We start from the raw sequence: 10044 nt of genomic DNA on the forward strand, positions 1-10044 counted from the left end.
TTACCATAATCGATCATACCACTATGTATACATATAACACATTTTGTAATTCAAGCATTAAAACCATTAGTCCTCTACATACCGAATTATCAAATAACTTATCAAAGACACACACACACACACACACACACACACACACACACACATATATATATCATTACATCTTATCAAATTCATATACCAAGCATAAACCACTTCTTTACTATGACCAAAATTACTTAAACCTTGGATCATTAGCATTAGATCAAGCCATTTTCGCATGGCTAAATACATATACAAAAACTAAATTAAAAACTAGCCTATACATGCCACATAACCAAAAACTCAAAGCTTTAATTTACCAAAGCCATAACCGGATAGTGTGATCACGACTCCAACGTCTTCCAACCCGAGCAAGTCTTTAGAACTCTAAAAAAAACATAAGAAAAACACACCGAGTAAGCTATTACAGCTTAGTAAGTCATAAGCAAATAGATAACTTAACAACATTTAATTAGTTACAACAAAATCAAATCATGTTTTCAATATTCGTATACATTTCCATAATCGAAAAATACATTTATCAAACACGTACTATACATCAAATCCATATTTAACCAAATACACATAAGTTTAACATTTGGCCGAATGTATATATATATCCAACAATTTCATGACAACCAATATATGTACATACTCACTAATCACAAAGATCCGAACGTTTATATGCTCATCAAATACATTGAAACAAATGTTCATATATTTATCCATTACATATAACCAAAATCATATATATATACCCAATGCATATAATCACTTAATTTAAACAGATTCACTGGCACTTCACCTGCTAGGCTTATAGCCTGATTCAGTTCACCGACACTTAGCCTGCTAGGCTTATAGCCCGATTCAGTTCACCGGCACTTAGCCTGTTAGGCTTATAGCCTGATTCAGTTCACCGGCACTTAGCCTGCTAGACGTAAAGTCCAAAACATTTCACCGGCAATTAATCTGATTGGTACTAAGCTTTAAAAAAAATCTCAATTCACAGAAGTTGTATCTCATATTTGTATATAGAATCCACATAAAATTCAGCTCAATAATTTATAAACTATATCTTTAAATAACATAGATGTATAAAGTTCAAACATCAATTCCAGCTCAATAATTTAATTATACATCCAAACCTATATATATAACTTAATGCATTAATCTACTACTAATATCATATATTCGATCATCTTTTAATAATCCAACTAATAATTTCATACTTTCAATGCTATTCAAGAACTTTACATGAATATATACTTGTATATTAGCATAATCGAACCTCATGTAACCTTGTATAATTGTCATACCTAAATTCACTATAAAATCATATACGTGTATGTATACCTGATCATTCAAATATAATATAATATAATATATATATAATTACCAACTCACATATACAAATATAAGTTACATATCTTAATCAAATCTAAAAGTTTATACATATATATATTTATATACATATATTCGGGCCTAATATACATATATATGTATATATCATACTTACCTTGGATTAAAACCAAGAATTTATACATATACAACATTCATACTTCCACTAAATTCAAAAACTATATATATATACATATGTATATATATATTCGATCATTATATATAAAATTATAAATATATATATACATATTCATACCTTTATCTAAATTCAAGGTTTATTCATGCTATTACATATATTTTTGAATCTATCATATACAAGTATAATTTCTTACCTAATTTCATTACAATAGATTTTCATATATATACATGCCTATCCGAATCTCACCTTTACTTATATAAAATTTAAACCTATAATTTAACTCATGAACTTATACAAGATTATACTTGTATATTCGAAACTATCAAATACTTATATAAAATTTATACTTATACTTCAAATTATAAACATTTAATTACAGCTCATCAAGTATACAATCGATATACATGTATAAATATTGATTTATTAAGTTTTAAATTGCTAATAGACTTACCTCGGATATCGACGGACATAGTCGACTACTTTCGACTTTCCCCGATCTAATTCCGTTTTCTTCTGTTCTTGATCTAAATAAGTTCAAATTTAACTAATTTAACCACATATTCATTTAATTAAATCCAAAAACACATAAATCGGCAAATTATACTTTTGCCCCTATCATTTCACATTTTTCACAAATTAGTCCCTATTTCACAAAAATACAAAATAAACAAACTTTCCTTGCACAATAGCTTGGCCGAATATGCACTAAGCTCATATAAATCCATGCATGTCATTTATTTCACATTTTAGTCCCTCAATTTATTATTTTTGCAATTTAGCCTTAATTACTCAAAATCATCAAAAATTCAATTTCAACATATATATATATATCCATTTCATATATTTTATTTTCTATCATTAAACAACAAAATTACAAGCTTTCAACAATGGCAAAACACAAAATCATCATCAAATTCAAAAATTTAAGCATGGGTCAAGTAGTATTCGAAACAACGATCTCAAAAACATAAAAATCATCAAAAACCGAAACCGAAACATACCTTAATTCGCTTGAGCAAGGGCCGAATACCTAGCTTGGTTTTCTTATTTTCTTTCTCTTTTCATTCGGCACAAAGATAATGAATATGGCCACTTTCTTATGTTTTGTTTTTATTATAATAACATTATAATACATAAATTATTATTATAACCTTTATAAATAATATAAAAACTATATATTTTAAACATAATGCCGTCCACTATCTTTTCAATGGTCAAATTGCAACATAAAATCCCCATAATTAAAGAACAACCACTATTCGCCCTTTTTGAAATAACCACTAAATTTTCATTTTACGCAATTTAATCCTTTTATTCAATCGGACGCTCAAACAACAAAATTAAAGCACGAAATTTTCACACAAGTAAATTCATACCTAATAAACACAGAAAATAACTTTTTAAAATATTTTTCTAACTCGGATTCGTGGTCCCAAAACCACTATTCCGACTAGGGTCAAAATCGGGCTGTTACAGGAAATAAAGTCCATCTTCATCAAGGGTCTTGAATTGGGCCAAGTTGCTTGTATTATAGGCGTTTGGACTCGAGCTTATTTTGCCAACTTTATTCTAAATTTTGATCTTGATTCTCTTCAAATTTTCTTTTAAAAATTTCACCTTTTTTCTTAGCTTAAGATGACTAAATAAAAACAAAAAACAAAATAACATAATCTTATAATAAGCGAAAAACAAGTTATTCAACCTCCATTCAACATTAAAAAAAAAAGCAAGCAAGAGATTAATTTTGCCAAGGCTCAAACCTGTTAAAATATAAAATATTAGTTTTGGCACCAAAATTTTCAATGAAAAAAAACACCAAATCGAACAAATAATACCTTAAGTACACCAACCAAATCACAAGCGATAGTAAATCAAATTTAGAAAATTTCGGCTTGTAAAAATTTTGGAAATTAAAAAAGAAAAAGGAGAAATTTTGAGTTAAGAAATAAGAATTGTAAGCCCAAACCTATTCCTAAATTTTGCTTTTCAAATTTCCTCTAAGAAAAATCTCAAGCAAACATTTAAGGATTCACAAAACTGGTGTTGGTATCTGGAGAAGAAGAAATGTTTTCATAATGAATTGCTTAATTCCTTTACTTTTCATGATGAACTTCACGAAACTCTTTAATTTTTTATTTTTTATTTTACCTTTCACTTTAACTTAACTCTACTTCTTTATTACTAGGGTTTTTTTTCATTTTATTTTTTATTTAGTTTTCACATACTGATATATTATTCAAGTGAAATTGGTTATTTGGAAAAAAAAACACATGTCCAATTTTCCTTGATTGGTTTAGCATTTATTAACGATGATAATTCTAAATATCATAATAATACACAGATTGATAGTTCAGGTACTACATTAGGTATTTTCAAAGTACATGAACTACATTTGACATTTTATGAAAGTACATGTACCAAATGTGATTCTTATTGATATTGTGGTAGTATGATAGCCCATCTTGAAGTAGAGGTGAACAAAATTCGATTCAATTTGAAAAAAATCGAATTTCAAGTTAATTGAATCGAGTTATTCGAGTCAACTTAAATAAGTAATTCGCGTTTCAAGTTCAAGTCGAGTTGAATTTTACAATTTGAATAACTCGAATAATTCAAATAAAAAATTGATGTAAATACCCTTTTGGTCCCTGTCAATTTTGAAAATAAGCAAATTGGTCTCTCAACAAAAAAATACAAAAAAAAGTCAAAATAATTTTCAAAAATTCAAAATAATTAAGATACTTAGAATTCAAGATGAGCTAACTATTGATAATTAAGATACTTCGAATTCTATTTGATTAATAACTTTAATTTACATAAATAAAATTAGCACAACTTTTTTTAAAAAAATAATCTTTTATAATAATATCAAAATTAAATTATAATTATTTCTAACTAATAATTTTAAATTATAATTATAATTATTACAACTTTTTAAAATTTTATGCTTAGAGTCCTATTCAAGTAATAATTCTATTTTAAAATTTTCAAAACTTTATTTATATCAAATTTCTTTTAAATACTAATACTAATAGTAAATTAAATTATAATTATTTTTAAATGTGTAATTATCACAATTTTCATTAAATTATAATTATTTTTAATTGTATAATTATCATAACTTCTATTTCTGTCAACATTTCTAACTAATAATTCTAAATTAAATATTATAATTATTTTAAATGTCAGTTTAGTAATATGATGAAAAATAAAGAAGATTCTCGTCAGTTCAAAAGTTCTTTCAAACTCATGCTTCTATATATCACAAATTCTTAATAAATTTAAATTTTTAAAAATTTTATAGTTTTTAATAATTTTATAATTTTTTTAATTTTTTAAAAAAATTAAATTTTTTATGTCATTGTGATGTCATCATCTAACTTGTGGCAATTTATGATTAGTTGGATTTTTCAACCATTTTTTTAACATTCAAAGAGTTAAACGATGAACAGAAGAAAATATTAGGTACTAAAGTGGCAAAAAAATCTTTAAGGATCAAAGGGAGAAAAACGATACTTTTAAAAACTAAAGTATCCATTAAGCCAAAAATTTATTGTTTATGAGAATTATTTATTAAAAAGATTTAAATATGGCAAAGGTCCTTGTATTTTTTTTGAAATTTAAAATTTAGTCCATATACTTTAATTTTGAGACATTGAGTTCCTGTACTTTTTTATTTAAAAATCTTTGTCCCTCCGTCTACTTTTTCCTTTGAAGTTAATAGTTTCAAAGTTAAAATAAAGTTTTTAGCCCTCAATATTTATAGTTTTTTTGTCAATTTAGTCCTTACCCATTAAAAGTACATAAAAAATTTAAAATTTATTATTTTTTTCATATTTTAAATAAAACATAAACTTTAAAATTTATTTTTTTAAAATTAAAAAATAATAACTCTTTAAAAGTTAAAAAAACTATTTTAAATATATATTAAAAAATCCAAAATTCATCTTATGTAAACTGGACCAGACTAGTTGGATTGAGAATTACTGGGTATTAGTCCGGTTTTAGTTGACCCATGAATTGGTACGTACTAGTTGAACCGAGCTAAAAGAACTAGTTGAATTGGTAGTTCAACTGATCTCAAACTTTTCTGACCAATTGGTTCCCAGAACGATTGGTCCAACCGATTCAAAGAAAATAAATTATTAAAAATAAAAAAACTATAAATATCTGTTCAACTACCAATTCAATTCTATTTTAGCCTGATTAAACCAATTTGTACAATTTCATGGGTCAACCAGCTTTTTACCTCTAGCCGGATCGATACCCTAATCAGTTCCCAATCCAAAACATCCAGTTTGATTTAGATAACATTGAATTTTGGAATTTTTATAGTTTAATATATTAAAAAAATCTTTTTATTTTTCATTTTTGAATTATTAAAGAGTTTTATTTTTTCATAATTTTTTATTTTTTGTTTAAAATATGAAAAAATAATTTTTAAATTAAAAAAATACATTCTTTTAAAGGGCATGAACCAAATTGACAAAACTGTAAATGTTGAGTGTTAAAAAAATTAAAAATTAATAAGCGGGTGACTTGTAAACCGGTACGAACTGATTGAACTGAGCTAAAAATCAAGTGATAGTTGAACCGATTTATATATATATTTTCAATTTTTAAATAATTTATTTGCTTTTACCTGGTTGGTCTTACTTTCCTGGAACCAATATGTTAGACTAGATTGAAATTAGTTCAACCATTTTTTAGCTTAGTTCAACCAATTCGTACCAGTTTGCAATTCAACTGGTGTTTTACTTCTCACTAGATTGATACCCCAACAAGATCCTAGTCCAATCGGTCTGAGTAGCCAATACGATTTGATTTATTTATTATTGAATTTTGAAATTTTTAAAATCATTTTATTTTTAAAATTTAAAGAGTTTTTGTTTGTTTCATAATTTTTTTTAAATATAATTTTTAAATTTTATTTAAAATATGAAAAAAAATTGAAATTTTTTATGTACATTTAAAGGGTATGAACCAAATTGACAGAACATTATAAATCGTGAGAGCTAAAAAAGTTATTTTACCTTTGACACCATACTTTTAACAAAAAAAATTAGATGGAGGGAGCAAGATTTTTAAATAAAAAAAGTATAATGACTCAATGTCTCAAAATTAAAGTATAATGAGTAAATTTTAAATTTCAAAAGTGTACATGGGCTTTTGACATAGTTAAACCTTTTAGAAAAGAAAGTAATAATGTCACATTTGGTACATGTATATTCATAAAATGTCCAATGTGGTACCTTAACTATCAATATATTTTTATTATGGTACTTGTATTTTTATAAAATGTCCAATGTGGTACTTGTACTTTTAAATTGTTCAATGTGGTACTTGAACTATCGATATGTGTTTTATTATGTTACCTAGGGGTGATATTGGTTCGGTTCGGTCGATTCTTTTGGAATTTTTTAACCATCTATCATAATTCGGTTTGGTTCTCGGTTTTTCTATATTCAATTTTTGTTTTGGATTTTTAGACTTATTTTGACAAAATGAGTTTTGTTTTATGGCTTTTAAATATGATTTGACAAAATTTCAAAATCTTTTTTATAAGTATTTCTTAAAAATAAATTAAATTGTCAATAAATTTAAATTATTTTCACTATTTTAAATATAAAATATTTATTTTTATATCATAAAATAAAATTAATTACATATTAAATAAAAATCGAACTCAGTTTAATTTTGGGTAACTACGATTTTAAACTTACATTCCATAAACTGTCAAAGCACCCCAGTTTGGATCGGTTTTTTATTTTTCGATTTCTCTTAATGTTACCTGGTGCTAATATCGATGTTAACTTTAGTAAATTGATAAATTATCCAATGAAAATCTAACACATAGAATTTTCTTTTCCAAATCAAGTTTGCACGGATAATATAACATTATATGAAAAACTAAATAAATACAAAAATAGTTAAATTAAATTAAAATGACAAATCATATGGTTAATAAAAAAATTAAACAGTGAACTTACGTTAAAGAACAGGTACTTTCATGAATAAAAAAATTTATTTAAAAAGTAATTAAAAATATTATTTCAAATGGAACACTCTTTGAAGAAAATGACCTTTTAAATAAATGGAAAAGATTACGTGTTTGTCTATGTACTTTTAGTATTTACTTTTCTTTTTTTTTATTAACAATATATTTAGTTAATTTATTTTTAATTTAGTTTAATTTTTTTTGTTTTATTTAATTTTTCACATAATGTTATTTTATCCATCTAGGCTTAATGATTTGTAAAAAAAAAATTCTACATGTCAAATTTTCAATGGTTGATTTTGTAACAACCCAATTTTCAGCAATACCAAAATGGTAGTTTCAGAACTCCGTTTTTTGATGATTGAGTCATTAAATATTATTTATTAATATTTACAAGGTTATTATAGTATTACATTGAATGCTGGTCTAGTAATTTTAGTTATGTGGAAAATTAGTCAAGGCATAAGTGTATCGGTTCAAAAGTCAATGGTTTTAGAAAAAATGAGGTATCGGGACATCGTTTCTGTAAATCGAGCACGTAAATATTTACGAAGTTGTTATATAGGTAAATTGAATTTTGGTCAGGAAATTTTAATAATTGGATGACAAATTGAGCTATAAGGACTAAATCATAAAAAATGTAAAAGTTAATCGCTATAAATTTTTATTTGCTAAAGGACTTAAATAGCATTTATCATGGTTTTAAATGTTAATTAAGCCAATTTAGCTTATAGTGGACGGTTGGTAACTTAAATAATTAGAATAATATTAATTTTATTATAATAAAACTATTATTGAAGCATAAAACATAAAAATAAAGGGTAGTCATCCATTTTTATGTTCTTCTTCAACCGAAAACATAGAAAACCTTAAGGGAAGCCATTGTTTCCAAGCTCTCATATTTGTAGCTTTCATAAATTGGAATTAAATCAATTGAAAGTTAATCGAGAAATAAAAGAAATTTCATATTAGTCCCTGCCATGTTGTGGTTGTCATTCCTCAAGTAAGTTCATATGAAACTTACTATATTCTATTCATATGAAACTTACTATATTCTATTATTATGTTTGATTTGTCTGTTTACATCTATTAATTATATACATACAAGTGCAATTTTTATTCACATGACATTTATCAGACTAAATTGTAAAACAAGAAGTTTAAATGTTAATAGTGAATATATGAGTAGTATTGATTGATTGAAGTTGTAATATGATGGAATGATGTGTATATGATGACAACTTATCGTAAATGTATGTAAATTATTATCAGAAATACGAAAAGTGAGTATACGACTACAGAGATTGAAAATTTATTGAATACGAAGAATGACGCTCCTGTGAACTTAGTGAATATCTAGGATACAAATGACATGTCATTAGGGTTTATTGTATCAAATACTTTGTACTGGTGATTTCATTATATCAGGTACTATGTATCGATGACTATATTATTAGGTAATTTGTACTAGTGTTCATGTTGTATCAGGCACTATGTGTCGGCGTTTATATTTTATCAGGTACTATGTACCGGTGTTAGATACCTTACCAATGGCTGAGATCCAGTATTTGTTATAGGTTCTCCACAGCTCGTGTGAGCAACATAGAGTAAAGGTTAATGTCCCTATTTATAACTCATGTAAGCAAAGTTATCTCGAGTATTCGAGGTTAATTTACTATAGTTCTCAAAGTGAAAATAATAAGTAAAGGAATTCAAAATGAATAGAAAGATTAAATGTGAAAATCAGTTGTTACAGATATGAATTGAGTGTGAATAAAAGATTGAATGTATTAAATTGTAATGCTGCAAAATGAGCATGATTAAATGCAATATGAAAGAGAACTTAAGTATATGTGTTTCAAATTGAGCATGAATTTGGATATCATGTGGTTTGCTATATTAAATTGTTGTATAAGTGTTTTGCATCAGCAGTTCTTGATGTGTAAACAAACTAACCTATTGGTTGTTTTTGTGGGGATGTATACTAAAGTAAAAGGAAAACAAGGATGACATATTAATTACCAAATTGGTTTAATAGTTTAATTTAGTTTAAGGTCAAGGTATGTTGTGTAAATTTCATATGAGCTTACTAAGCATTCATAATGCTTATCTTGTTTGCTTTTCTATCTTTGTATAGGTTATTTTTCGAAACGCTCCAGTTGGATCAATTTGGAGCTCATACTATTCAGCCTCTGTTTTGGTACACTTTTCTTTGTTCCAGTCTTGGTTACGTGGCATGTATATAGGATTGGATTTTTAATTATGTAGTTTTGAATGAATATAAGCTTGGTCTAATGATGATAAGGACTTTGGGATGAATTGGTAAGTTGTGCAAATGAGTATGTGTAAATTTGCATTGTGATAAGCCACATTTGTGAACTAGGTCCTAATGCTCCATAGGTTGATATAATTGGTTTGGAATTATAAGATTGTTTGGATTTGAAAATGATTTGGTAGTATAAGTTTTGGTATATGAAAATGATATTAA

The 10044-nt window shown here is 25.8% G+C and overlaps 1 long non-coding RNA gene across 1 annotated transcript; it reads right to left on the bottom strand.

Moving 5' to 3' along the window:
• LOC107908316 (uncharacterized) lies at positions 1-2678 on the bottom strand. The gene is made up of 3 exons (XR_005910293.1): positions 2560-2678; positions 2010-2082; positions 1-408 (listed from the first exon to the last, which is right to left on the bottom strand). It is a non-coding gene; the product is annotated as an uncharacterized lncRNA (long non-coding RNA).
• Positions 2679-10044: the final 7366 nt, after the last annotated feature.

This window comes from Gossypium hirsutum, chromosome D02 (genome assembly GCF_007990345.1).
Source record: "Gossypium hirsutum isolate 1008001.06 chromosome D02, Gossypium_hirsutum_v2.1, whole genome shotgun sequence".
Classification (NCBI taxonomy): domain Eukaryota; kingdom Viridiplantae; phylum Streptophyta; class Magnoliopsida; order Malvales; family Malvaceae; genus Gossypium; species Gossypium hirsutum.